This window comes from Bufo bufo, unplaced genomic scaffold (assembly GCF_905171765.1).
Source record: "Bufo bufo unplaced genomic scaffold, aBufBuf1.1, whole genome shotgun sequence".
NCBI classification, from domain to species: Eukaryota; Metazoa; Chordata; class Amphibia; order Anura; family Bufonidae; genus Bufo; species Bufo bufo.
The window spans coordinates 54,809-80,201 of NW_024401168.1; the positions used below are offsets into that span (position 1 = coordinate 54,809).

A 25,393-nucleotide genomic window follows, 5' to 3' on the forward strand; every position below is an offset into this window, starting at 1 on the left:
CTGCCCAGCTGTACTGTTAAACCTTAGTCAAAGGTTTCAGAATCAGATTCTAAAATGTTTATCTTAAAAGTCTATTTTTTGATGAAAAAGAAAGTAGCACATTTTGTAGCATATGGCTGAATAGTTGCTGGTTCAGTACAAGGCACCTTTTTTGCAAAACCAGCGCTCAAAATATTAGTCTGTGAAGACTGATGCTGTCCACTCAAACATACAAGCATTTAAGAAAAGCTGGACTGTGAGAAGTAGTCCAGCATCATATTTGCTTAATATTCAAATAGTTGAAAACAAGACATTTTGGAGGACCCTTGATGATCCTGAAGTCATAATGGGTCATCGATAAGACCATACTCACATCAGACTAAAGATGTAGGCCCCAGTGAGATTTGAACTCACGACCCCTGGTTTACAAGACCAGTGCTCTAACCCCTGAGCTATGAAGCCACCATGCACAGCTTTTCCCAATGGTTTTTTTTTCAGGTGTATCTTTTTGCCCTATAAACTGAAAAAAATCAAAGACCTTCAAAACCATTTAAGAGAAACAGGGCTCTTATGGGACATAGAACTTTACATTGTTTGGCCAACCTGACCTAAATGTGAGGAAGAGCTCAGAGAATTCGATGTAAGTCAGTCATCATTTCGCATGTCAACACAAAACGTGTGCCATCATAGACTAACATAGGGGCCAAAGGTTTCAGAATCAGATACATAGATGTTCATCTTAAAAGTACATTTTTTGGTGTAAACAAGAAGTCCACTGGTGCAGCACTACAGCATTATAGTTGCTGGTTTAGAATTCAGATAGCTGAAAAGAAAACACTTTGAAAGATCCTCGTTGATCCTACATACTGTTTCAGATCTTAAGCAGTGTTGCGCTTACATTAACCTAAGGTAATAAAGAGGCCTCAGTGAGATTTGAACTCACGACTTCTGGTTTACGAGACCAGCGCTCTAACCCCTGAGCTATGAAGCCAAACAACAGACAAGTTGAACGTGTGTTTTCTGACCAAGGCTTTTTTTATCTAAAAACTTCAGACAAGGAAAAATCTTCAGCTACATTTAAGAAAGGCAAACTTTTCAGAATCAGATTCAAAAAAGTTCAACCTAAAAGTCTATTTATTTTTTACGGATAAAGAAAGAGCACACTTTTTTCTCCACTGTTATAGCACATGGCATAGTAATTGCTGGTCCAGTACAAGGCACCTGATTTGCAAAACCAGCGTTCAAAATCCTACTATGTGAAGACTGATGCTGTCCACTCTGACATACAAACTGACCGTGAGAAGTGGTATTTGACTCCATGACTCCAATTAAAACCGCCCAGATGGCCTGTTGAAAACGGGGCCAAAAATTTCAGAATGGGATTCAAAAATATTCATCTCAAAAGTCTATTTTTTGTGTGGAAAAAGAAAGAGTAGAACATTTCCTTGTCCACTGTACAGCATAGCAGTTGCTGGTTTATTACAAGTCAAATGGTTTACAAGAGCAGTGCTCAACACCATAGTCTGCGAAGAATGACGCTGTGCACTCAGACATTTAAAAAAATCTGGACTGTGAGAAGTGGTATTTGATTCCATGACTCCAGAGAAGACTGCCCAGCTGTACTGTTAAACCTTAGTCAAAGGTTTCAGAATCAGATTCTAAAATGTTTATCTTAAAAGTCTATTTTTTGATGAAAAAGAAAGTAGCACATTTTGTAGCATATGGCTGAATAGTTGCTGGTTCAGTACAAGGCACCTTTTTTGCAAAACCAGCGCTCAAAATATTAGTCTGTGAAGACTGATGCTGTCCACTCAAACATACAAGCATTTAAGAAAAGCTGGACTGTGAGAAGTAGTCCAGCATCATATTTGCTTAATATTCAAATAGTTGAAAACAAGACATTTTGGAGGACCCTTGATGATCCTGAAGTCATAATGGGTCATCGATAAGACCATACTCACATCAGACTAAAGATGTAGGCCCCAGTGAGATTTGAACTCACGACCCCTGGTTTACAAGACCAGTGCTCTAACCCCTGAGCTATGAAGCCACCATGCACAGCTTTTCCCAATGTTTTTTTTTCAGGTGTATCTTTTTGCCCTATAAACTGAAAAAAATCAAAGACCTTCAAAACCATTTAAGAGAAACAGGGCTCTTATGGGACATAGAACTTTACATTGTTTGGCCAACCTGACCTAAATGTGAGGAAGAGCTCAGAGAATTCGATGTAAGTCAGTCATCATTTCGCATGTCAACACAAAACGTGTGCCATCATAGACTAACATAGGGGCCAAAGGTTTCAGAATCAGATACATAGATGTTCATCTTAAAAGTACATTTTTTGGTGTAAACAAGAAGTCCACTGGTGCAGCACTACAGCATTATAGTTGCTGGTTTAGAATTCAGATAGCTGAAAAGAAAACACTTTGAAAGATCCTCGTTGATCCTACATACTGTTTCAGATCTTAAGCAGTGTTGCGCTTACATTAACCTAAGGTAATAAAGAGGCCTCAGTGAGATTTGAACTCACGACTTCTGGTTTACGAGACCAGCGCTCTAACCCCTGAGCTATGAAGCCAAACAACAGACAAGTTGAACGTGTGTTTTCTGACCAAGGCTTTTTTTATCTAAAAACTTCAGACAAGGAAAAATCTTCAGCTACATTTAAGAAAGGCAAACTTTTCAGAATCAGATTCAAAAAAGTTCAACCTAAAAGTCTATTTATTTTTTACGGATAAAGAAAGAGCACACTTTTTTCTCCACTGTTATAGCACATGGCATAGTAATTGCTGGTCCAGTACAAGGCACCTGATTTGCAAAACCAGCGTTCAAAATCCTACTATGTGAAGACTGATGCTGTCCACTCTGACATACAAACTGACCGTGAGAAGTGGTATTTGACTCCATGACTCCAATTAAAACCGCCCAGATGGCCTGTTGAAAACGGGGCCAAAAATTTCAGAATGGGATTCAAAAATATTCATCTCAAAAGTCTATTGTTTGTGTGGAAAAAGAAAGAGTAGAACATTTCCTTGTCCACTGTACAGCATAGCAGTTGCTGGTTTATTACAAGTCAAATGGTTTACAAGAGCAGTGCTCAACACCATAGTCTGCGAAGAATGACGCTGTGCACTCAGACATTTAAAAAAATCTGGACTGTGAGAAGTGGTATTTGATTCCATGACTCCAGAGAAGACTGCCCAGCTGTACTGTTAAACCTTAGTCAAAGGTTTCAGAATCAGATTCTAAAATGTTTATCTTAAAAGTCTATTTTTTGATGAAAAAGAAAGTAGCACATTTTGTAGCATATGGCTGAATAGTTGCTGGTTCAGTACAAGGCACCTTTTTTGCAAAACCAGCGCTCAAAATATTAGTCTGTGAAGACTGATGCTGTCCACTCAAACATACAAGCATTTAAGAAAAGCTGGACTGTGAGAAGTAGTCCAGCATCATATTTGCTTAATATTCAAATAGTTGAAAACAAGACATTTTGGAGGACCCTTGATGATCCTGAAGTCATAATGGGTCATCGATAAGACCATACTCACATCAGACTAAAGATGTAGGCCCCAGTGAGATTTGAACTCACGACCCCTGGTTTACAAGACCAGTGCTCTAACCCCTGAGCTATGAAGCCACCATGCACAGCTTTTCCCAATGGTTTTTTTTCAGGTGTATCTTTTTGCCCTATAAACTGAAAAAAATCAAAGACCTTCAAAACCATTTAAGAGAAACAGGGCTCTTATGGGACATAGAACTTTACATTGTTTGGCCAACCTGACCTAAATGTGAGGAAGAGCTCAGAGAATTCGATGTAAGTCAGTCATCATTTCGCATGTCAACACAAAACGTGTGCCATCATAGACTAACATAGGGGCCAAAGGTTTCAGAATCAGATACATAGATGTTCATCTTAAAAGTACATTTTTTGGTGTAAACAAGAAGTCCACTGGTGCAGCACTACAGCATTATAGTTGCTGGTTTAGAATTCAGATAGCTGAAAAGAAAACACTTTGAAAGATCCTCGTTGATCCTACATACTGTTTCAGATCTTAAGCAGTGTTGCGCTTACATTAACCTAAGGTAATAAAGAGGCCTCAGTGAGATTTGAACTCACGACTTCTGGTTTACGAGACCAGCGCTCTAACCCCTGAGCTATGAATCCAAACAACAGACAAGTTGAATGTGTGTTTTCTGACCAAGGCTTTTTTTATTTAAAAACTTCAGACAAGGAAAAATCTTCAGCTACATTTAAGAAAGGCAAACTTTTCAGAATCAGATTCAAAAAAGTTCAACCTAAAAGTCTATTTATTTTTTACGGATAAAGAAAGAGCACACTTTTTTCTCCACTGTTATAGCATATGGCATAGTAATTGCTGGTCCAGTACAAGGCACCTGATTTGCAAAACCAGCGTTCAAAATCCTACTATGTGAAGACTGATGCTGTCCACTCTGACATACAAACTGACCGTGAGAAGTGGTATTTGACTCCATGACTCCAATTAAAACCGCCCAGATGGCCTGTTGAAAACAGGGCCAAAAATTTCAGAATGGGATTCAAAAATATTCATCTCAAAAGTCTATTGTTTGTGTGGAAAAAGAAAGAGTAGAACATTTCCTTGTCCACTGTACAGCATAGCAGTTGCTGGTTTATTACAAGTCAAATGGTTTACAAGAGCAGTGCTCAACACCATAGTCTGCGAAGAATGACGCTGTGCACTCAGACATTTAAAAAAATCTGGACTGTGAGAAGTGGTATTTGATTCCATGACTCCAGAGAAGACTGCCCAGCTGTACTGTTAAACCTTAGTCAAAGGTTTCAGAATCAGATTCTAAAATGTTTATCTTAAAAGTCTATTTTTTGATGAAAAAGAAAGTAGCACATTTTGTAGCATATGGCTGAATAGTTGCTGGTTCAGTACAAGGCACCTTTTTTGCAAAACCAGCGCTCAAAATATTAGTCTGTGAAGACTGATGCTGTCCACTCAAACATACAAGCATTTAAGAAAAGCTGGACTGTGAGAAGTAGTCCAGCATCATATTTGCTTAATATTCAAATAGTTGAAAACAAGACATTTTGGAGGACCCTTGATGATCCTGAAGTCATAATGGGTCATCGATAAGACCATACTCACATCAGACTAAAGATGTAGGCCCCAGTGAGATTTGAACTCACGACCCCTGGTTTACAAGACCAGTGCTCTAACCCCTGAGCTATGAAGCCACCATGCACAGCTTTTCCCAATGGTTTTTTTTCAGGTGTATCTTTTTGCCCTATAAACTGAAAAAAATCAAAGACCTTCAAAACCATTTAAGAGAAACAGGGCTCTTATGGGACATAGAACTTTACATTGTTTGGCCAACCTGACCTAAATGTGAGGAAGAGCTCAGAGAATTCGATGTAAGTCAGTCATCATTTCGCATGTCAACACAAAACGTGTGCCATCATAGACTAACATAGGGGCCAAAGGTTTCAGAATCAGATACATAGATGTTCATCTTAAAAGTACATTTTTTGGTGTAAACAAGAAGTCCACTGGTGCAGCACTACAGCATTATAGTTGCTGGTTTAGAATTCAGATAGCTGAAAAGAAAACACTTTGAAAGATCCTCGTTGATCCTACATACTGTTTCAGATCTTAAGCAGTGTTGCGCTTACATTAACCTAAGGTAATAAAGAGGCCTCAGTGAGATTTGAACTCACGACTTCTGGTTTACGAGACCAGCGCTCTAACCCCTGAGCTATGAAGCCAAACAACAGACAAGTTGAACGTGTGTTTTCTGACCAAGGCTTTTTTTATCTAAAAACTTCAGACAAGGAAAAATCTTCAGCTACATTTAAGAAAGGCAAACTTTTCAGAATCAGATTCAAAAAAGTTCAACCTAAAAGTCTATTTATTTTTTACGGATAAAGAAAGAGCACACTTTTTTCTCCACTGTTATAGCACATGGCATAGTAATTGCTGGTCCAGTACAAGGCACCTGATTTGCAAAACCAGCGTTCAAAATCCTACTATGTGAAGACTGATGCTGTCCACTCTGACATACAAACTGACCGTGAGAAGTGGTATTTGACTCCATGACTCCAATTAAAACCGCCCAGATGGCCTGTTGAAAACGGGGCCAAAAATTTCAGAATGGGATTCAAAAATATTCATCTCAAAAGTCTATTTTTTGTGTGGAAAAAGAAAGAGTAGAACATTTCCTTGTCCACTGTACAGCATAGCAGTTGCTGGTTTATTACAAGTCAAATGGTTTACAAGAGCAGTGCTCAACACCATAGTCTGCGAAGAATGACGCTGTGCACTCAGACATTTAAAAAAATCTGGACTGTGAGAAGTGGTATTTGATTCCATGACTCCAGAGAAGACTGCCCAGCTGTACTGTTAAACCTTAGTCAAAGGTTTCAGAATCAGATTCTAAAATGTTTATCTTAAAAGTCTATTTTTTGATGAAAAAGAAAGTAGCACATTTTGTAGCATATGGCTGAATAGTTGCTGGTTCAGTACAAGGCACCTTTTTTGCAAAACCAGCGCTCAAAATATTAGTCTGTGAAGACTGATGCTGTCCACTCAAACATACAAGCATTTAAGAAAAGCTGGACTGTGAGAAGTAGTCCAGCATCATATTTGCTTAATATTCAAATAGTTGAAAACAAGACATTTTGGAGGACCCTTGATGATCCTGAAGTCATAATGGGTCATCGATAAGACCATACTCACATCAGACTAAAGATGTAGGCCCCAGTGAGATTTGAACTCACGACCCCTGGTTTACAAGACCAGTGCTCTAACCCCTGAGCTATGAAGCCACCATGCACAGCTTTTCCCAATGGTTTTTTTTCAGGTGTATCTTTTTGCCCTATAAACTGAAAAAAATCAAAGACCTTCAAAACCATTTAAGAGAAACAGGGCTCTTATGGGACATAGAACTTTACATTGTTTGGCCAACCTGACCTAAATGTGAGGAAGAGCTCAGAGAATTCGATGTAAGTCAGTCATCATTTCGCATGTCAACACAAAACGTGTGCCATCATAGACTAACATAGGGGCCAAAGGTTTCAGAATCAGATACATAGATGTTCATCTTAAAAGTACATTTTTTGGTGTAAACAAGAAGTCCACTGGTGCAGCACTACAGCATTATAGTTGCTGGTTTAGAATTCAGATAGCTGAAAAGAAAACACTTTGAAAGATCCTCGTTGATCCTACATACTGTTTCAGATCTTAAGCAGTGTTGCGCTTACATTAACCTAAGGTAATAAAGAGGCCTCAGTGAGATTTGAACTCACGACTTCTGGTTTACGAGACCAGCGCTCTAACCCCTGAGCTATGAAGCCAAACAACAGACAAGTTGAACGTGTGTTTTCTGACCAAGGCTTTTTTTATCTAAAAACTTCAGACAAGGAAAAATCTTCAGCTACATTTAAGAAAGGCAAACTTTTCAGAATCAGATTCAAAAAAGTTCAACCTAAAAGTCTATTTATTTTTTACGGATAAAGAAAGAGCACACTTTTTTCTCCACTGTTATAGCATATGGCATAGTAATTGCTGGTCCAGTACAAGGCACCTGATTTGCAAAACCAGCGTTCAAAATCCTACTATGTGAAGACTGATGCTGTCCACTCTGACATACAAACTGACCGTGAGAAGTGGTATTTGACTCCATGACTCCAATTAAAACCGCCCAGATGGCCTGTTGAAAACGGGGCCAAAAATTTCAGAATGGGATTCAAAAATATTCATCTCAAAAGTCTATTGTTTGTGTGGAAAAAGAAAGAGTAGAACATTTCCTTGTCCACTGTACAGCATAGCAGTTGCTGGTTTATTACAAGTCAAATGGTTTACAAGAGCAGTGCTCAACACCATAGTCTGCGAAGAATGACGCTGTGCACTCAGACATTTAAAAAAATCTGGACTGTGAGAAGTGGTATTTGATTCCATGACTCCAGAGAAGACTGCCCAGCTGTACTGTTAAACCTTAGTCAAAGGTTTCAGAATCAGATTCTAAAATGTTTATCTTAAAAGTCTATTTTTTGATGAAAAAGAAAGTAGCACATTTTGTAGCATATGGCTGAATAGTTGCTGGTTCAGTACAAGGCACCTTTTTTGCAAAACCAGCGCTCAAAATATTAGTCTGTGAAGACTGATGCTGTCCACTCAAACATACAAGCATTTAAGAAAAGCTGGACTGTGAGAAGTAGTCCAGCATCATATTTGCTTAATATTCAAATAGTTGAAAACAAGACATTTTGGAGGACCCTTGATGATCCTGAAGTCATAATGGGTCATCGATAAGACCATACTCACATCAGACTAAAGATGTAGGCCCCAGTGAGATTTGAACTCACGACCCCTGGTTTACAAGACCAGTGCTCTAACCCCTGAGCTATGAAGCCACCATGCACAGCTTTTCCCAATGGTTTTTTTTCAGGTGTATCTTTTTGCCCTATAAACTGAAAAAAATCAAAGACCTTCAAAACCATTTAAGAGAAACAGGGCTCTTATGGGACATAGAACTTTACATTGTTTGGCCAACCTGACCTAAATGTGAGGAAGAGCTCAGAGAATTCGATGTAAGTCAGTCATCATTTCGCATGTCAACACAAAACGTGTGCCATCATAGACTAACATAGGGGCCAAAGGTTTCAGAATCAGATACATAGATGTTCATCTTAAAAGTACATTTTTTGGTGTAAACAAGAAGTCCACTGGTGCAGCACTACAGCATTATAGTTGCTGGTTTAGAATTCAGATAGCTGAAAAGAAAACACTTTGAAAGATCCTCGTTGATCCTACATACTGTTTCAGATCTTAAGCAGTGTTGCGCTTACATTAACCTAAGGTAATAAAGAGGCCTCAGTGAGATTTGAACTCACGACTTCTGGTTTACGAGACCAGCGCTCTAACCCCTGAGCTATGAAGCCAAACAACAGACAAGTTGAACGTGTGTTTTCTGACCAAGGCTTTTTTTATCTAAAAACTTCAGACAAGGAAAAATCTTCAGCTACATTTAAGAAAGGCAAACTTTTCAGAATCAGATTCAAAAAAGTTCAACCTAAAAGTCTATTTATTTTTTACGGATAAAGAAAGAGCACACTTTTTTCTCCACTGTTATAGCACATGGCATAGTAATTGCTGGTCCAGTACAAGGCACCTGATTTGCAAAACCAGCGTTCAAAATCCTACTATGTGAAGACTGATGCTGTCCACTCTGACATACAAACTGACCGTGAGAAGTGGTATTTGACTCCATGACTCCAATTAAAACCGCCCAGATGGCCTGTTGAAAACGGGGCCAAAAATTTCAGAATGGGATTCAAAAATATTCATCTCAAAAGTCTATTGTTTGTGTGGAAAAAGAAAGAGTAGAACATTTCCTTGTCCACTGTACAGCATAGCAGTTGCTGGTTTATTACAAGTCAAATGGTTTACAAGAGCAGTGCTCAACACCATAGTCTGCGAAGAATGACGCTGTGCACTCAGACATTTAAAAAAATCTGGACTGTGAGAAGTGGTATTTGATTCCATGACTCCAGAGAAGACTGCCCAGCTGTACTGTTAAACCTTAGTCAAAGGTTTCAGAATCAGATTCTAAAATGTTTATCTTAAAAGTCTATTTTTTGATGAAAAAGAAAGTAGCACATTTTGTAGCATATGGCTGAATAGTTGCTGGTTCAGTACAAGGCACCTTTTTTGCAAAACCAGCGCTCAAAATATTAGTCTGTGAAGACTGATGCTGTCCACTCAAACATACAAGCATTTAAGAAAAGCTGGACTGTGAGAAGTAGTCCAGCATCATATTTGCTTAATATTCAAATAGTTGAAAACAAGACATTTTGGAGGACCCTTGATGATCCTGAAGTCATAATGGGTCATCGATAAGACCATACTCACATCAGACTAAAGATGTAGGCCCCAGTGAGATTTGAACTCACGACCCCTGGTTTACAAGACCAGTGCTCTAACCCCTGAGCTATGAAGCCACCATGCACAGCTTTTCCCAATGGTTTTTTTTCAGGTGTATCTTTTTGCCCTATAAACTGAAAAAAATCAAAGACCTTCAAAACCATTTAAGAGAAACAGGGCTCTTATGGGACATAGAACTTTACATTGTTTGGCCAACCTGACCTAAATGTGAGGAAGAGCTCAGAGAATTCGATGTAAGTCAGTCATCATTTCGCATGTCAACACAAAACGTGTGCCATCATAGACTAACATAGGGGCCAAAGGTTTCAGAATCAGATACATAGATGTTCATCTTAAAAGTACATTTTTTGGTGTAAACAAGAAGTCCACTGGTGCAGCACTACAGCATTATAGTTGCTGGTTTAGAATTCAGATAGCTGAAAAGAAAACACTTTGAAAGATCCTCGTTGATCCTACATACTGTTTCAGATCTTAAGCAGTGTTGCGCTTACATTAACCTAAGGTAATAAAGAGGCCTCAGTGAGATTTGAACTCACGACTTCTGGTTTACGAGACCAGCGCTCTAACCCCTGAGCTATGAAGCCAAACAACAGACAAGTTGAACGTGTGTTTTCTGACCAAGGCTTTTTTTATCTAAAAACTTCAGACAAGGAAAAATCTTCAGCTACATTTAAGAAAGGCAAACTTTTCAGAATCAGATTCAAAAAAGTTCAACCTAAAAGTCTATTTATTTTTTACGGATAAAGAAAGAGCACACTTTTTTCTCCACTGTTATAGCACATGGCATAGTAATTGCTGGTCCAGTACAAGGCACCTGATTTGCAAAACCAGCGTTCAAAATCCTACTATGTGAAGACTGATGCTGTCCACTCTGACATACAAACTGACCGTGAGAAGTGGTATTTGACTCCATGACTCCAATTAAAACCGCCCAGATGGCCTGTTGAAAACGGGGCCAAAAATTTCAGAATGGGATTCAAAAATATTCATCTCAAAAGTCTATTGTTTGTGTGGAAAAAGAAAGAGTAGAACATTTCCTTGTCCACTGTACAGCATAGCAGTTGCTGGTTTATTACAAGTCAAATGGTTTACAAGAGCAGTGCTCAACACCATAGTCTGCGAAGAATGACGCTGTGCACTCAGACATTTAAAAAAATCTGGACTGTGAGAAGTGGTATTTGATTCCATGACTCCAGAGAAGACTGCCCAGCTGTACTGTTAAACCTTAGTCAAAGGTTTCAGAATCAGATTCTAAAATGTTTATCTTAAAAGTCTATTTTTTGATGAAAAAGAAAGTAGCACATTTTGTAGCATATGGCTGAATAGTTGCTGGTTCAGTACAAGGCACCTTTTTTGCAAAACCAGCGCTCAAAATATTAGTCTGTGAAGACTGATGCTGTCCACTCAAACATACAAGCATTTAAGAAAAGCTGGACTGTGAGAAGTAGTCCAGCATCATATTTGCTTAATATTCAAATAGTTGAAAACAAGACATTTTGGAGGACCCTTGATGATCCTGAAGTCATAATGGGTCATCGATAAGACCATACTCACATCAGACTAAAGATGTAGGCCCCAGTGAGATTTGAACTCACGACCCCTGGTTTACGAGACCAGCGCTCTAACCCCTGAGCTATGAAGCCACCATGCACAGCTTTTCCCAATGGATTTTTCTTCTGTCAAGTGTATCTTTTTGCCCTATAAACTGAAAAAAATCAAGACCTTCAAAACCATTTAAGAGAAACAGGGCTCTCATGGGACATAGAACTTTACATTGTTTGGCCAACCTGACCTAAATGTGAGGAAGAGCTCAGAGAATTCGATGTAAGTCAGTCATCATTTCGCATGTCAACACAAAACTGGTTTACGAGACCAGCGCTCTAACCCCTGAGCTATGAAGCCAAACAACAGACAAGTTAAACGTGTGTTTTCTGACCAAGGCTTTTTTTATCTAAAAACTTCAGACAAGGAAAAATCTTCAGCTACATTTAAGAAAGGCAAACTTTTCAGAATCAGATTCAAAAAAGTTCAACCTAAAAGTCTATATTTTTTTTACGGATAAAGAAAGAGCACACTTTTTTCTCCACTGTTATAGCACATGGCATAGTAATTGCTGGTCCAGTACAAGGCACCTGATTTGCAAAACCAGCGTTCAAAATCCTACTATGTGAAGACTGATGCTGTCCACTCTGACATACAAACTGACCGTGAGAAGTGGTATTTGACTCCATGACTCCAATTAAAACCGCCCAGATGGCCTGTTGAAAACGGGGCCAAAAATTTCAGAATGGGATTCAAAAATATTCATCTCAAAAGTCTATTGTTTGTGTGGAAAAAGAAAGAGTAGAACATTTCCTTGTCCACTGTACAGCATAGCAGTTGCTGGTTTATTACAAGTCAAATGGTTTACAAGAGCAGTGCTCAACACCATAGTCTGCGAAGAATGACGCTGTGCACTCAGACATTAAAAAAAATCTGGACTGTGAGAAGTGGTATTTGATTCCATGACTCCAGAGAAGACTGCCCAGCTGTACTGTTAAACCTTAGTCAAAGGTTTCAGAATCAGATTCTAAAATGTTTATCTTAAAAGTCTATTTTTTGATGAAAAAGAAAGTAGCACATTTTGTAGCATATGGCTGAATAGTTGCTGGTTCAGTACAAGGCACCTTTTTTGCAAAACCAGCGCTCAAAATATTAGTCTGTGAAGACTGATGCTGTCCACTCAAACATACAAGCATTTAAGAAAAGCTGGACTGTGAGAAGTAGTCCAGCATCATATTTGCTTAATATTCAAATAGTTGAAAACAAGACATTTTGGAGGACCCTTGATGATCCTGAAGTCATAATGGGTCATCGATAAGACCATACTCACATCAGACTAAAGATGTAGGCCCCAGTGAGATTTGAACTCACGACCCCTGGTTTACAAGACCAGTGCTCTAACCCCTGAGCTATGAAGCCACCATGCACAGCTTTTCCCAATGGTTTTTTTTCAGGTGTATCTTTTTGCCCTATAAACTGAAAAAAATCAAAGACCTTCAAAACCATTTAAGAGAAACAGGGCTCTTATGGGACATAGAACTTTACATTGTTTGGCCAACCTGACCTAAATGTGAGGAAGAGCTCAGAGAATTCGATGTAAGTCAGTCATCATTTCGCATGTCAACACAAAACGTGTGCCATCATAGACTAACATAGGGGCCAAAGGTTTCAGAATCAGATACATAGATGTTCATCTTAAAAGTACATTTTTTGGTGTAAACAAGAAGTCCACTGGTGCAGCACTACAGCATTATAGTTGCTGGTTTAGAATTCAGATAGCTGAAAAGAAAACACTTTGAAAGATCCTCGTTGATCCTACATACTGTTTCAGATCTTAAGCAGTGTTGCGCTTACATTAACCTAAGGTAATAAAGAGGCCTCAGTGAGATTTGAACTCACGACTTCTGGTTTACGAGACCAGCGCTCTAACCCCTGAGCTATGAAGCCAAACAACAGACAAGTTGAACGTGTGTTTTCTGACCAAGGCTTTTTTTATCTAAAAACTTCAGACAAGGAAAAATCTTCAGCTACATTTAAGAAAGGCAAACTTTTCAGAATCAGATTCAAAAAAGTTCAACCTAAAAGTCTATTTATTTTTTACGGATAAAGAAAGAGCACACTTTTTTCTCCACTGTTATAGCACATGGCATAGTAATTGCTGGTCCAGTACAAGGCACCTGATTTGCAAAACCAGCGTTCAAAATCCTACTATGTGAAGACTGATGCTGTCCACTCTGACATACAAACTGACCGTGAGAAGTGGTATTTGACTCCATGACTCCAATTAAAACCGCCCAGATGGCCTGTTGAAAACGGGGCCAAAAATTTCAGAATGGGATTCAAAAATATTCATCTCAAAAGTCTATTGTTTGTGTGGAAAAAGAAAGAGTAGAACATTTCCTTGTCCACTGTACAGCATAGCAGTTGCTGGTTTATTACAAGTCAAATGGTTTACAAGAGCAGTGCTCAACACCATAGTCTGCGAAGAATGACGCTGTGCACTCAGACATTTAAAAAAATCTGGACTGTGAGAAGTGGTATTTGATTCCATGACTCCAGAGAAGACTGCCCAGCTGTACTGTTAAACCTTAGTCAAAGGTTTCAGAATCAGATTCTAAAATGTTTATCTTAAAAGTCTATTTTTTGATGAAAAAGAAAGTAGCACATTTTGTAGCATATGGCTGAATAGTTGCTGGTTCAGTACAAGGCACCTTTTTTGCAAAACCAGCGCTCAAAATATTAGTCTGTGAAGACTGATGCTGTCCACTCAAACATACAAGCATTTAAGAAAAGCTGGACTGTGAGAAGTAGTCCAGCATCATATTTGCTTAATATTCAAATAGTTGAAAACAAGACATTTTGGAGGACCCTTGATGATCCTGAAGTCATAATGGGTCATCGATAAGACCATACTCACATCAGACTAAAGATGTAGGCCCCAGTGAGATTTGAACTCACGACCCCTGGTTTACAAGACCAGTGCTCTAACCCCTGAGCTATGAAGCCACCATGCACAGCTTTTCCCAATGGTTTTTTTTCAGGTGTATCTTTTTGCCCTATAAACTGAAAAAAATCAAAGACCTTCAAAACCATTTAAGAGAAACAGGGCTCTTATGGGACATAGAACTTTACATTGTTTGGCCAACCTGACCTAAATGTGAGGAAGAGCTCAGAGAATTCGATGTAAGTCAGTCATCATTTCGCATGTCAACACAAAACGTGTGCCATCATAGACTAACATAGGGGCCAAAGGTTTCAGAATCAGATACATAGATGTTCATCTTAAAAGTACATTTTTTGGTGTAAACAAGAAGTCCACTGGTGCAGCACTACAGCATTATAGTTGCTGGTTTAGAATTCAGATAGCTGAAAAGAAAACACTTTGAAAGATCCTCGTTGATCCTACATACTGTTTCAGATCTTAAGCAGTGTTGCGCTTACATTAACCTAAGGTAATAAAGAGGCCTCAGTGAGATTTGAACTCACGACTTCTGGTTTACGAGACCAGCGCTCTAACCCCTGAGCTATGAAGCCAAACAACAGACAAGTTGAACGTGTGTTTTCTGACCAAGGCTTTTTTTATCTAAAAACTTCAGACAAGGAAAAATCTTCAGCTACATTTAAGAAAGGCAAACTTTTCAGAATCAGATTCAAAAAAGTTCAACCTAAAAGTCTATTTATTTTTTACGGATAAAGAAAGAGCACACTTTTTTCTCCACTGTTATAGCACATGGCATAGTAATTGCTGGTCCAGTACAAGGCACCTGATTTGCAAAACCAGCGTTCAAAATCCTACTATGTGAAGACTGATGCTGTCCACTCTGACATACAAACTGACCGTGAGAAGTGGTATTTGACTCCATGACTCCAATTAAAACCGCCCAGATGGCCTGTTGAAAACGGGGCCAAAAATTTCAGAATGGGATTCAAAAATATTCATCTCAAAAGTCTATTGTTTGTGTGGAAAAAGAAAGAGTAGAACATTTCCTTGTCCACTGTACAGCATAGCAGTTGCTGGTTTATTACAAGTCAAATGGTTTACAAGAGCAGTGCTCAACACCATAGTCTGCGAAGAATGACGCTGTGCACTCAGACATTTAAAAAAATCTGGACTGTGAGAAGTGGTATTTGATTCCATGACTCCAGAGAAGACTGCCCAGCTGTACTGTTAAACCTTAGTCAAAGGTTTCAGAATCAGATTCTAAAATGTTTATCTTAAAAGTCTATTTTTTGATGAAAAAGAAAGTAGCACATTTTGTAGCATATGGCTGAATAGTTGCTGGTTCAGTACAAGGCACCTTTTTTGCAAAACCAGCGCTCAAAATATTAGTCTGTGAAGACTGATGCTGTCCACTCAAACATACAAGCATTTAAGAAAAGCTGGACTGTGAGAAGTAGTCCAGCATCATATTTGCTTAATATTCAAATAGTTGAAAACAAGACATTTTGGAGGACCCTTGATGATCCTGAAGTCATAATGGGTCATCGATAAGACCATACTCACATCAGACTAAAGATGTAGGCCCCAGTGAGATTTGAACTCACGACCCCTGGTTTACAAGACCAGTGCTCTAACCCCTGAGCTATGAAGCCACCATGCACAGCTTTTCCCAATGGTTTTTTTTTCAGGTGTATCTTTTTGCCCTATAAACTGAAAAAAATCAAAGACCTTCAAAACCATTTAAGAGAAACAGGGCTCTTATGGGACATAGAACTTTACATTGTTTGGCCAACCTGACCTAAATGTGAGGAAGAGCTCAGAGAATTCGATGTAAGTCAGTCATCATTTCGCATGTCAACACAAAACGTGTGCCATCATAGACTAACATAGGGGCCAAAGGTTTCAGAATCAGATACATAGATGTTCATCTTAAAAGTACATTTTTTGGTGTAAACAAGAAGTCCACTGGTGCAGCACTACAGCATTATAGTTGCTGGTTTAGAATTCAGATAGCTGAAAAGAAAACACTTTGAAAGATCCTCGTTGATCCTACATACTGTTTCAGATCTTAAGCAGTGTTGCGCTTACATTAACCTAAGGTAATAAAGAGGCCTCAGTGAGATTTGAACTCACGACTTCTGGTTTACGAGACCAGCGCTCTAACCCCTGAGCTATGAAGCCAAACAACAGACAAGTTGAACGTGTGTTTTCTGACCAAGGCTTTTTTTATCTAAAAACTTCAGACAAGGAAAAATCTTCAGCTACATTTAAGAAAGGCAAACTTTTCAGAATCAGATTCAAAAAAGTTCAACCTAAAAGTCTATTTATTTTTTACGGATAAAGAAAGAGCACACTTTTTTCTCCACTGTTATAGCACATGGCATAGTAATTGCTGGTCCAGTACAAGGCACCTGATTTGCAAAACCAGCGTTCAAAATCCTACTATGTGAAGACTGATGCTGTCCACTCTGACATACAAACTGACCGTGAGAAGTGGTATTTGACTCCATGACTCCAATTAAAACCGCCCAGATGGCCTGTTGAAAACGGGGCCAAAAATTTCAGAATGGGATTCAAAAATATTCATCTCAAAAGTCTATTGTTTGTGTGGAAAAAGAAAGAGTAGAACATTTCCTTGTCCACTGTACAGCATAGCAGTTGCTGGTTTATTACAAGTCAAATGGTTTACAAGAGCAGTGCTCAACACCATAGTCTGCGAAGAATGACGCTGTGCACTCAGACATTTAAAAAAATCTGGACTGTGAGAAGTGGTATTTGATTCCATGACTCCAGAGAAGACTGCCCAGCTGTACTGTTAAACCTTAGTCAAAGGTTTCAGAATCAGATTCTAAAATGTTTATCTTAAAAGTCTATTTTTTGATGAAAAAGAAAGTAGCACATTTTGTAGCATATGGCTGAATAGTTGCTGGTTCAGTACAAGGCACCTTTTTTGCAAAACCAGCGCTCAAAATATTAGTCTGTGAAGACTGATGCTGTCCACTCAAACATACAAGCATTTAAGAAAAGCTGGACTGTGAGAAGTAGTCCAGCATCATATTTGCTTAATATTCAAATAGTTGAAAACAAGACATTTTGGAGGACCCTTGATGATCCTGAAGTCATAATGGGTCATCGATAAGACCATACTCACATCAGACTAAAGATGTAGGCCCCAGTGAGATTTGAACTCACGACCCCTGGTTTACAAGACCAGTGCTCTAACCCCTGAGCTATGAAGCCACCATGCACAGCTTTTCCCAATGGTTTTTTTTCAGGTGTATCTTTTTGCCCTATAAACTGAAAAAAATCAAAGACCTTCAAAACCATTTAAGAGAAACAGGGCTCTTATGGGACATAGAACTTTACATTGTTTGGCCAACCTGACCTAAATGTGAGGAAGAGCTCAGAGAATTCGATGTAAGTCAGTCATCATTTCGCATGTCAACACAAAACGTGTGCCATCATAGACTAACATAGGGGCCAAAGGTTTCAGAATCAGATACATAGATGTTCATCTTAAAAGTACATTTTTTGGTGTAAACAAGAAGTCCACTGGTGCAGCACTACAGCATTATAGTTGCTGGTTTAGAATTCAGATAGCTGAAAAGAAAACACTTTGAAAGATCCTCGTTGATCCTACATACTGTTTCAGATCTTAAGCAGTGTTGCGCTTACATTAACCTAAGGTAATAAAGAGGCCTCAGTGAGATTTGAACTCACGACTTCTGGTTTACGAGACCAGCGCTCTAACCCCTGAGCTATGAAGCCAAACAACAGACAAGTTGAACGTGTGTTTTCTGACCAAGGCTTTTTTTATCTAAAAACTTCAGACAAGGAAAAATCTTCAGCTACATTTAAGAAAGGCAAACTTTTCAGAATCAGATTCAAAAAAGTTCAACCTAAAAGTCTATTTATTTTTTACGGATAAAGAAAGAGCACACTTTTTTCTCCACTGTTATAGCACATGGCATAGTAATTGCTGGTCCAGTACAAGGCACCTGATTTGCAAAACCAGCGTTCAAAATCCTACTATGTGAAGACTGATGCTGTCCACTCTGACATACAAACTGACCGTGAGAAGTGGTATTTGACTCCATGACTCCAATTAAAACCGCCCAGATGGCCTGTTGAAAACGGGGCCAAAAATTTCAGAATGGGATTCAAAAATATTCATCTCAAAAGTCTATTGTTTGTGTGGAAAAAGAAAGAGTAGAACATTTCCTTGTCCACTGTACAGCATAGCAGTTGCTGGTTTATTACAAGTCAAATGGTTTACAAGAGCAGTGCTCAACACCATAGTCTGCGAAGAATGACGCTGTGCACTCAGACATTTAAAAAAATCTGGACTGTGAGAAGTGGTATTTGATTCCATGACTCCAGAGAAGACTGCCCAGCTGTACTGTTAAACCTTAGTCAAAGGTTTCAGAATCAGATTCTAAAATGTTTATCTTAAAAGTCTATTTTTTGATGAAAAAGAAAGTAGCACATTTTGTAGCATATGGCTGAATAGTTGCTGGTTCAGTACAAGGCACCTTTTTTGCAAAACCAGCGCTCAAAATATTAGTCTGTGAAGACTGATGCTGTCCACTCAAACATACAAGCATTTAAGAAAAGCTGGACTGTGAGAAGTAGTCCAGCATCATATTTGCTTAATATTCAAATAGTTGAAAACAAGACATTTTGGAGGACCCTTGATGATCCTGAAGTCATAATGGGTCATCGATAAGACCATACTCACATCAGACTAAAGATGTAGGCCCCAGTGAGATTTGAACTCACGACCCCTGGTTTACAAGACCAGTGCTCTAACCCCTGAGCTATGAAGCCACCATGCACAGCTTTTCCCAATGGTTTTTTTTCAGGTGTATCTTTTTGCCCTATAAACTGAAAAAAATCAAAGACCTTCAAAACCATTTAAGAGAAACAGGGCTCTTATGGGACATAGAACTTTACATTGTTTGGCCAACCTGACCTAAATGTGAGGAAGAGCTCAGAGAATTCGATGTAAGTCAGTCATCATTTCGCATGTCAACACAAAACGTGTGCCATCATAGACTAACATAGGGGCCAAAGGTTTCAGAATCAGATACATAGATGTTCATCTTAAAAGTACATTTTTTGGTGTAAACAAGAAGTCCACTGGTGCAGCACTACAGCATTATAGTTGCTGGTTTAGAATTCAGATAGCTGAAAAGAAAACACTTTGAAAGATCCTCGTTGATCCTACATACTGTTTCAGATCTTAAGCAGTGTTGCGCTTACATTAACCTAAGGTAATAAAGAGGCCTCAGTGAGATTTGAACTCACGACTTCTGGTTTACGAGACCAGCGCTCTAACCCCTGAGCTATGAAGCCAAACAACAGACAAGTTGAACGTGTGTTTTCTGACCAAGGCTTTTTTTATCTAAAAACTTCAGACAAGGAAAAATCTTCAGCTACATTTAAGAAAGGCAAACTTTTCAGAATCAGATTCAAAAAAGTTCAACCTAAAAGTCTATTTATTTTTTACGGATAAAGAAAGAGCACACTTTTTTCTCCACTGTTATAGCACATGGCATAGTAATTGCTGGTCCAGTACAAGGCACCTGATTTGCAAAACCAGCGTTCAAAATCCTACTATGTGAAGACTGATGCTGTCCACTCTGACATACAAACTGACCGTGAGAAGTGGTATTTGACTCCATGACTCCAATTAAAACCGCCCAGATGGCCTGTTGAAAACGGGGCCAAAAATTTCAGAATGGGATTCAAAAATATTCATCTCAAAAGTCTATTGTTTGTGTGGAAAAAGAAAGAGTAGAACATTTCCTTGTCCACTGTACAGCATAGCAGTTGCTGGTTTATTACAAGTCAAATGGTTTACAAGAGCAGTGCTCAACACCATAGTCTGCGAAGAATGACGCTGTGCACTCAGACATTTAAAAAAATCTGGACTGTGAGAAGTGGTATTTGATTCCATGACTCCAGAGAAGACTGCCCAGCTGTACTGTTAAACCTTAGTCAAAGGTTTCAGAATCAGATTCTAAAATGTTTATCTTAAAAGTCTATTTTTTGATGAAAAAGAAAGTAGCACATTTTGTAGCATATGGCTGAATAGTTGCTGGTTCAGTACAAGGCACCTTTTTTGCAAAACCAGCGCTCAAAATATTAGTCTGTGAAGACTGATGCTGTCCACTCAAACATACAAGCATTTAAGAAAAGCTGGACTGTGAGAAGTAGTCCAGCATCATATTTGCTTAATATTCAAATAGTTGAAAACAAGACATTTTGGAGGACCCTTGATGATCCTGAAGTCATAATGGGTCATCGATAAGACCATACTCACATCAGACTAAAGATGTAGGCCCCAGTGAGATTTGAACTCACGACCCCTGGTTTACAAGACCAGTGCTCTAACCCCTGAGCTATGAAGCCACCATGCACAGCTTTTCCCAATGGTTTTTTTTCAGGTGTATCTTTTTGCCCTATAAACTGAAAAAAATCAAAGACCTTCAAAACCATTTAAGAGAAACAGGGCTCTTATGGGACATAGAACTTTACATTGTTTGGCCAACCTGACCTAAATGTGAGGAAGAGCTCAGAGAATTCGATGTAAGTCAGTCATCATTTCGCATGTCAACACAAAACGTGTGCCATCATAGACTAACATAGGGGCCAAAGGTTTCAGAATCAGATACATAGATGTTCATCTTAAAAGTACATTTTTTGGTGTAAACAAGAAGTCCACTGGTGCAGCACTACAGCATTATAGTTGCTGGTTTAGAATTCAGATAGCTGAAAAGAAAACACTTTGAAAGATCCTCGTTGATCCTACATACTGTTTCAGATCTTAAGCAGTGTTGCGCTTACATTAACCTAAGGTAATAAAGAGGCCTCAGTGAGATTTGAACTCACGACTTCTGGTTTACGAGACCAGCGCTCTAACCCCTGAGCTATGAAGCCAAACAACAGACAAGTTGAACGTGTGTTTTCTGACCAAGGCTTTTTTTATCTAAAAACTTCAGACAAGGAAAAATCTTCAGCTACATTTAAGAAAGGCAAACTTTTCAGAATCAGATTCAAAAAAGTTCAACCTAAAAGTCTATTTATTTTTTACGGATAAAGAAAGAGCACACTTTTTTCTCCACTGTTATAGCACATGGCATAGTAATTGCTGGTCCAGTACAAGGCACCTGATTTGCAAAACCAGCGTTCAAAATCCTACTATGTGAAGACTGATGCTGTCCACTCTGACATACAAACTGACCGTGAGAAGTGGTATTTGACTCCATGACTCCAATTAAAACCGCCCAGATGGCCTGTTGAAAACGGGGCCAAAAATTTCAGAATGGGATTCAAAAATATTCATCTCAAAAGTCTATTGTTTGTGTGGAAAAAGAAAGAGTAGAACATTTCCTTGTCCACTGTACAGCATAGCAGTTGCTGGTTTATTACAAGTCAAATGGTTTACAAGAGCAGTGCTCAACACCATAGTCTGCGAAGAATGACGCTGTGCACTCAGACATTTAAAAAAATCTGGACTGTGAGAAGTGGTATTTGATTCCATGACTCCAGAGAAGACTGCCCAGCTGTACTGTTAAACCTTAGTCAAAGGTTTCAGAATCAGATTCTAAAATGTTTATCTTAAAAGTCTATTTTTTGATGAAAAAGAAAGTAGCACATTTTGTAGCATATGGCTGAATAGTTGCTGGTTCAGTACAAGGCACCTTTTTTGCAAAACCAGCGCTCAAAATATTAGTCTGTGAAGACTGATGCTGTCCACTCAAACATACAAGCATTTAAGAAAAGCTGGACTGTGAGAAGTAGTCCAGCATCATATTTGCTTAATATTCAAATAGTTGAAAACAAGACATTTTGGAGGACCCTTGATGATCCTGAAGTCATAATGGGTCATCGATAAGACCATACTCACATCAGACTAAAGATGTAGGCCCCAGTGAGATTTGAACTCACGACCCCTGGTTTACAAGACCAGTGCTCTAACCCCTGAGCTATGAAGCCACCATGCACAGCTTTTCCCAATGGTTTTTTTTCAGGTGTATCTTTTTGCCCTATAAACTGAAAAAAATCAAAGACCTTCAAAACCATTTAAGAGAAACAGGGCTCTTATGGGACATAGAACTTTACATTGTTTGGCCAACCTGACCTAAATGTGAGGAAGAGCTCAGAGAATTCGATGTAAGTCAGTCATCATTTCGCATGTCAACACAAAACGTGTGCCATCATAGACTAACATAGGGGCCAAAGGTTTCAGAATCAGATACATAGATGTTCATCTTAAAAGTACATTTTTTGGTGTAAACAAGAAGTCCACTGGTGCAGCACTACAGCATTATAGTTGCTGGTTTAGAATTCAGATAGCTGAAAAGAAAACACTTTGAAAGATCCTCGTTGATCCTACATACTGTTTCAGATCTTAAGCAGTGTTGCGCTTACATTAACCTAAGGTAATAAAGAGGCCTCAGTGAGATTTGAACTCACGACTTCTGGTTTACGAGACCAGCGCTCTAACCCCTGAGCTATGAAGCCAAACAACAGACAAGTTGAACGTGTGTTTTCTGACCAAGGCTTTTTTTATCTAAAAACTTCAGACAAGGAAAAATCTTCAGCTACATTTAAGAAAGGCAAACTTTTCAGAATCAGATTCAAAAAAGTTCAACCTAAAAGTCTATTTATTTTTTACGGATAAAGAAAGAGCACACTTTTTTCTCCACTGTTATAGCACATGGCATAGTAATTGCTGGTCCAGTACAAGGCACCTGATTTGCAAAACCAGCGTTCAAAATCCTACTATGTGAAGACTGATGCTGTCCACTCTGACATACAAACTGACCGTGAGAAGTGGTATTTGACTCCATGACTCCAATTAAAACCGCCCAGATGGCCTGTTGAAAACGGGGCCAAAAATTTCAGAATGGGATTCAAAAATATTCATCTCAAAAGTCTATTTTTTGTGTGGAAAAAGAAAGAGTAGAACATTTCCTTGTCCACTGTACAGCATAGCAGTTGCTGGTTTATTACAAGTCAAATGGTTTACAAGAGCAGTGCTCAACACCATAGTCTGCGAAGAATGACGCTGTGCACTCAGACATTTAAAAAAATCTGGACTGTGAGAAGTGGTATTTGATTCCATGACTCCAGAGAAGACTGCCCAGCTGTACTGTTAAACCTTAGTCAAAGGTTTCAGAATCAGATTCTAAAATGTTTATCTTAAAAGTCTATTTTTTGATGAAAAAGAAAGTAGCACATTTTGTAGCATATGGCTGAATAGTTGCTGGTTCAGTACAAGGCACCTTTTTTGCAAAACCAGCGCTCAAAATATTAGTCTGTGAAGACTGATGCTGTCCACTCAAACATACAAGCATTTAAGAAAAGCTGGACTGTGAGAAGTAGTCCAGCATCATATTTGCTTAATATTCAAATAGTTGAAAACAAGACATTTTGGAGGACCCTTGATGATCCTGAAGTCATAATGGGTCATCGATAAGACCATACTCACATCAGACTAAAGATGTAGGCCCCAGTGAGATTTGAACTCACGACCCCTGGTTTACAAGACCAGTGCTCTAACCCCTGAGCTATGAAGCCACCATGCACAGCTTTTCCCAATGGTTTTTTTTCAGGTGTATCTTTTTGCCCTATAAACTGAAAAAAATCAAAGACCTTCAAAACCATTTAAGAGAAACAGGGCTCTTATGGGACATAGAACTTTACATTGTTTGGCCAACCTGACCTAAATGTGAGGAAGAGCTCAGAGAATTCGATGTAAGTCAGTCATCATTTCGCATGTCAACACAAAACGTGTGCCATCATAGACTAACATAGGGGCCAAAGGTTTCAGAATCAGATACATAGATGTTCATCTTAAAAGTACATTTTTTGGTGTAAACAAGAAGTCCACTGGTGCAGCACTACAGCATTATAGTTGCTGGTTTAGAATTCAGATAGCTGAAAAGAAAACACTTTGAAAGATCCTCGTTGATCCTACATACTGTTTCAGATCTTAAGCAGTGTTGCGCTTACATTAACCTAAGGTAATAAAGAGGCCTCAGTGAGATTTGAACTCACGACTTCTGGTTTACGAGACCAGCGCTCTAACCCCTGAGCTATGAAGCCAAACAACAGACAAGTTGAACGTGTGTTTTCTGACCAAGGCTTTTTTTATCTAAAAACTTCAGACAAGGAAAAATCTTCAGCTACATTTAAGAAAGGCAAACTTTTCAGAATCAGATTCAAAAAAGTTCAACCTAAAAGTCTATTTATTTTTTACGGATAAAGAAAGAGCACACTTTTTTCTCCACTGTTATAGCACATGGCATAGTAATTGCTGGTCCAGTACAAGGCACCTGATTTGCAAAACCAGCGTTCAAAATCCTACTATGTGAAGACTGATGCTGTCCACTCTGACATACAAACTGACCGTGAGAAGTGGTATTTGACTCCATGACTCCAATTAAAACCGCCCAGATGGCCTGTTGAAAACGGGGCCAAAAATTTCAGAATGGGATTCAAAAATATTCATCTCAAAAGTCTATTGTTTGTGTGGAAAAAGAAAGAGTAGAACATTTCCTTGTCCACTGTACAGCATAGCAGTTGCTGGTTTATTACAAGTCAAATGGTTTACAAGAGCAGTGCTCAACACCATAGTCTGCGAAGAATGACGCTGTGCACTCAGACATTTAAAAAAATCTGGACTGTGAGAAGTGGTATTTGATTCCATGACTCCAGAGAAGACTGCCCAGCTGTACTGTTAAACCTTAGTCAAAGGTTTCAGAATCAGATTCTAAAATGTTTATCTTAAAAGTCTATTTTTTGATGAAAAAGAAAGTAGCACATTTTGTAGCATATGGCTGAATAGTTGCTGGTTCAGTACAAGGCACCTTTTTTGCAAAACCAGCGCTCAAAATATTAGTCTGTGAAGACTGATGCTGTCCACTCAAACATACAAGCATTTAAGAAAAGCTGGACTGTGAGAAGTAGTCCAGCATCATATTTGCTTAAT

At 38.8% G+C, this 25,393-nt stretch overlaps 31 non-coding genes across 31 annotated transcripts; all 31 read right to left on the bottom strand.

Annotated features, from left to right (window-relative positions):
* Positions 1-368: 368 nt before the first annotated feature.
* Positions 369-441, bottom strand: TRNAT-UGU. Its single transcript has one exon. It is a non-coding gene; the product is annotated as a tRNA-Thr (tRNA).
* Positions 442-897: 456 nt separating this feature from the next.
* TRNAT-CGU lies at positions 898-970 on the bottom strand. Its single transcript has one exon. It is a non-coding gene; the product is annotated as a tRNA-Thr (tRNA).
* A 986-nt stretch (positions 971-1,956) lies between these two features.
* Positions 1,957-2,029, bottom strand: TRNAT-UGU. Its single transcript has one exon. It is a non-coding gene; the product is annotated as a tRNA-Thr (tRNA).
* A 455-nt stretch (positions 2,030-2,484) lies between these two features.
* TRNAT-CGU lies at positions 2,485-2,557 on the bottom strand. Its single transcript has one exon. It is a non-coding gene; the product is annotated as a tRNA-Thr (tRNA).
* Positions 2,558-3,543: 986 nt separating this feature from the next.
* TRNAT-UGU lies at positions 3,544-3,616 on the bottom strand. The gene has a single exon. It is a non-coding gene; the product is annotated as a tRNA-Thr (tRNA).
* A 455-nt stretch (positions 3,617-4,071) lies between these two features.
* On the bottom strand, positions 4,072-4,144 carry TRNAT-CGU. The gene has a single exon. It is a non-coding gene; the product is annotated as a tRNA-Thr (tRNA).
* A 986-nt stretch (positions 4,145-5,130) lies between these two features.
* TRNAT-UGU lies at positions 5,131-5,203 on the bottom strand. The gene has a single exon. It is a non-coding gene; the product is annotated as a tRNA-Thr (tRNA).
* Positions 5,204-5,658: 455 nt separating this feature from the next.
* TRNAT-CGU lies at positions 5,659-5,731 on the bottom strand. Its single transcript has one exon. It is a non-coding gene; the product is annotated as a tRNA-Thr (tRNA).
* Positions 5,732-6,717: 986 nt separating this feature from the next.
* On the bottom strand, positions 6,718-6,790 carry TRNAT-UGU. The gene has a single exon. It is a non-coding gene; the product is annotated as a tRNA-Thr (tRNA).
* Positions 6,791-7,245: 455 nt separating this feature from the next.
* Positions 7,246-7,318, bottom strand: TRNAT-CGU. Its single transcript has one exon. It is a non-coding gene; the product is annotated as a tRNA-Thr (tRNA).
* Positions 7,319-8,304: 986 nt separating this feature from the next.
* On the bottom strand, positions 8,305-8,377 carry TRNAT-UGU. The gene has a single exon. It is a non-coding gene; the product is annotated as a tRNA-Thr (tRNA).
* A 455-nt stretch (positions 8,378-8,832) lies between these two features.
* TRNAT-CGU lies at positions 8,833-8,905 on the bottom strand. Its single transcript has one exon. It is a non-coding gene; the product is annotated as a tRNA-Thr (tRNA).
* A 986-nt stretch (positions 8,906-9,891) lies between these two features.
* TRNAT-UGU lies at positions 9,892-9,964 on the bottom strand. Its single transcript has one exon. It is a non-coding gene; the product is annotated as a tRNA-Thr (tRNA).
* Positions 9,965-10,419: 455 nt separating this feature from the next.
* Positions 10,420-10,492, bottom strand: TRNAT-CGU. Its single transcript has one exon. It is a non-coding gene; the product is annotated as a tRNA-Thr (tRNA).
* A 986-nt stretch (positions 10,493-11,478) lies between these two features.
* TRNAT-CGU lies at positions 11,479-11,551 on the bottom strand. The gene has a single exon. It is a non-coding gene; the product is annotated as a tRNA-Thr (tRNA).
* A 1,245-nt stretch (positions 11,552-12,796) lies between these two features.
* TRNAT-UGU lies at positions 12,797-12,869 on the bottom strand. The gene has a single exon. It is a non-coding gene; the product is annotated as a tRNA-Thr (tRNA).
* Positions 12,870-13,324: 455 nt separating this feature from the next.
* Positions 13,325-13,397, bottom strand: TRNAT-CGU. The gene has a single exon. It is a non-coding gene; the product is annotated as a tRNA-Thr (tRNA).
* A 986-nt stretch (positions 13,398-14,383) lies between these two features.
* On the bottom strand, positions 14,384-14,456 carry TRNAT-UGU. The gene has a single exon. It is a non-coding gene; the product is annotated as a tRNA-Thr (tRNA).
* A 455-nt stretch (positions 14,457-14,911) lies between these two features.
* On the bottom strand, positions 14,912-14,984 carry TRNAT-CGU. Its single transcript has one exon. It is a non-coding gene; the product is annotated as a tRNA-Thr (tRNA).
* Positions 14,985-15,970: 986 nt separating this feature from the next.
* Positions 15,971-16,043, bottom strand: TRNAT-UGU. Its single transcript has one exon. It is a non-coding gene; the product is annotated as a tRNA-Thr (tRNA).
* Positions 16,044-16,499: 456 nt separating this feature from the next.
* On the bottom strand, positions 16,500-16,572 carry TRNAT-CGU. The gene has a single exon. It is a non-coding gene; the product is annotated as a tRNA-Thr (tRNA).
* Positions 16,573-17,558: 986 nt separating this feature from the next.
* Positions 17,559-17,631, bottom strand: TRNAT-UGU. The gene has a single exon. It is a non-coding gene; the product is annotated as a tRNA-Thr (tRNA).
* A 455-nt stretch (positions 17,632-18,086) lies between these two features.
* TRNAT-CGU lies at positions 18,087-18,159 on the bottom strand. The gene has a single exon. It is a non-coding gene; the product is annotated as a tRNA-Thr (tRNA).
* Positions 18,160-19,145: 986 nt separating this feature from the next.
* Positions 19,146-19,218, bottom strand: TRNAT-UGU. Its single transcript has one exon. It is a non-coding gene; the product is annotated as a tRNA-Thr (tRNA).
* A 455-nt stretch (positions 19,219-19,673) lies between these two features.
* On the bottom strand, positions 19,674-19,746 carry TRNAT-CGU. Its single transcript has one exon. It is a non-coding gene; the product is annotated as a tRNA-Thr (tRNA).
* A 986-nt stretch (positions 19,747-20,732) lies between these two features.
* On the bottom strand, positions 20,733-20,805 carry TRNAT-UGU. The gene has a single exon. It is a non-coding gene; the product is annotated as a tRNA-Thr (tRNA).
* A 455-nt stretch (positions 20,806-21,260) lies between these two features.
* On the bottom strand, positions 21,261-21,333 carry TRNAT-CGU. The gene has a single exon. It is a non-coding gene; the product is annotated as a tRNA-Thr (tRNA).
* Positions 21,334-22,319: 986 nt separating this feature from the next.
* On the bottom strand, positions 22,320-22,392 carry TRNAT-UGU. Its single transcript has one exon. It is a non-coding gene; the product is annotated as a tRNA-Thr (tRNA).
* A 455-nt stretch (positions 22,393-22,847) lies between these two features.
* On the bottom strand, positions 22,848-22,920 carry TRNAT-CGU. The gene has a single exon. It is a non-coding gene; the product is annotated as a tRNA-Thr (tRNA).
* A 986-nt stretch (positions 22,921-23,906) lies between these two features.
* On the bottom strand, positions 23,907-23,979 carry TRNAT-UGU. The gene has a single exon. It is a non-coding gene; the product is annotated as a tRNA-Thr (tRNA).
* A 455-nt stretch (positions 23,980-24,434) lies between these two features.
* TRNAT-CGU lies at positions 24,435-24,507 on the bottom strand. Its single transcript has one exon. It is a non-coding gene; the product is annotated as a tRNA-Thr (tRNA).
* Positions 24,508-25,393: the final 886 nt, after the last annotated feature.